General features: G+C 42.7%; 1 non-coding gene across 1 annotated transcript; it reads left to right on the forward strand.

The window, feature by feature from the left end:
* Window positions 1-1,087: 1,087 nt before the first annotated feature.
* Window positions 1,088-1,193, forward strand: LOC149753715 (small nucleolar RNA R71). The gene has a single exon (XR_016409330.1). It is a non-coding gene; the product is annotated as a small nucleolar RNA R71 (small nucleolar RNA).
* Window positions 1,194-1,915: the final 722 nt, after the last annotated feature.

Here is a 1,915-nt window from a genome sequence, read left to right on the forward strand (position 1 = left end):
GTTGATTTTAACTTGTTTGAAGACCTCCATCATCTCTTCTAGTGAAGTTCCCTTCTTGCCAAAGGGAGAGGGTGCATTAAGTGCTTCAGAAAATGGGGCCTTTGGAATGTGGGTTGTGGCAGATGGTGGACTAGCTGAAGAAGGTTTTGGATTTTCATGTGATACATTCCTCTCCTCTTCTTCACCTTTCTTATTGTTACCCTTCCCAACCTTATTATCTATTACACGTCCACTGCTAAGGGTAGTCAAAGCATTGGCTTGCTCATGATTTAGTCGAGTTTCTTGAGCCACGTATTGTCCCCTTGGATTACTCATTGGTTGACTTGGAAGCTTGCCTTCCTCTCGCTTGTTTAATGCATTAGCTAGTTGACCCATTGGGGATTCTAGCTTAGCAATTGATTGCGTGTGAGAGTGCAATAGTTGTGTGTTTGCCTCCAAACCTTGAAGGGCAGTCAACACCTTCCCCTCAAAGGCTATATTTCTTTGGGTTGGAGGAGGAGGATGTTGAAATTGAGTTGAGGGACGGTAGAGATGAAAATTCTGCGGGTTTTAAAAATTTTGGGAGAAGGATTGGGAGGTATTAGAAGCTTGCTGCCTCCAAGAAAAATTTGTATGACTCCGCCATCCCAAGTTATATGTATTGGAAAATGGGTCATTACTCGGTCTGGGTTGTGTTTGAGCAGCATTGATGTATTCTTGCACGAGTTCGGGAAATTGGGGTGCTGAGGGGCACTCATGAGTAGGATGCGATGGGCTAGAACAGATAGCACACACTTGTGCTTGAAAAGAGCTAACGACATGTCCCCCTATGATCAGTTGGTCAATCTTATGGGACAATGCATCTACCTTGCTAGACAGGTCCATAGAATGACTTATTTCACAAATGGTTCCTTTTCTCTGGGAACTCGGGAGTGCTTGACGAGAACAGGAAGCATGATGGAGGGAGTTTTCATTAAGATTTTCAAATAATTGCCATGCTTCATGCTCGTTTTGAAGCATGAAAGTTCCCCCGCATGCGGCATCGATCATCTGACGGTTTCGTTTAGTTAATCCGTCATAAAAACATTGCACTAGCTACCATTTAGGTATTTGATGATGTGGGCATTTACGGATTAGGTCCCGAAATCTCTCCCAAGTTTCATGAAATTCTTCTTCCTCAGTTTGGGAGAAGCTTGTGATGGCACGCCTAAACTGGTTCGTTCTTCCTATGGAAAAGTACTTTTTAAGAAATTCTTGTTGCATTTGATCCCAGGAATGAATCGAATTGGCTTCTAAAGAATTCAGCCATTGCTTGGATCTATCTTTAAGGGAGAAGGGAAATAATCTATGTTTCAGAGTATCATTAGTGAAGCTTTGAATCTTGACAGTGGTGCAAATCTCAAGAAATTCATCTAAGTGTTTATATGGATCTTCGTTGGTGAGCCCATAAAAAGATGGGAGCATTTGGATCACACTAGACTTTATTTCATATTGTACAGCTGCTGCCACAGGTAAGCGAATGCAAGATGGAGAAGTGTAAATGGTGGGAGTAAAGTACTCCCTCAGGAGTTTGGGTTGTTCTTCAGCCATCTCAGGAGGTGGGGATGATTCTAATGTTCTGATCTCAGCTCGAATATTCCTAAGGGTCCGTTCTATTTCAGGGTCAAAAGGTAATAAGTCACATACTCTAGAACGACTCCCTTGCATAAACTAGTACTTGATCAGTCAAGCATGCAATAAAAGAAAAACATATCAAATCCTTGTATTTGCCCTAAAATCACTAGACAGCTCCTAACTGGTTTGAAGAGGGCACCTAAGCCTCCAATCCGGTCTAATGAACTGAGTTGACCAGGTAAGCTCCCAAGTAAGTGGGGGGGTCACGATGCGTTCGTAAAGATCCCACTTAAAAACCACTTGCCTCGAACAGATGAACTGT

Source organism: Phoenix dactylifera, chromosome 4 (assembly GCF_051530095.1).
Source record: "Phoenix dactylifera cultivar Ajwa chromosome 4, Ajwa_hap1_PhDact_Kaust_v1.1, whole genome shotgun sequence".
In the NCBI taxonomy this organism is placed as follows: Eukaryota; Viridiplantae; Streptophyta; class Magnoliopsida; order Arecales; family Arecaceae; genus Phoenix; species Phoenix dactylifera.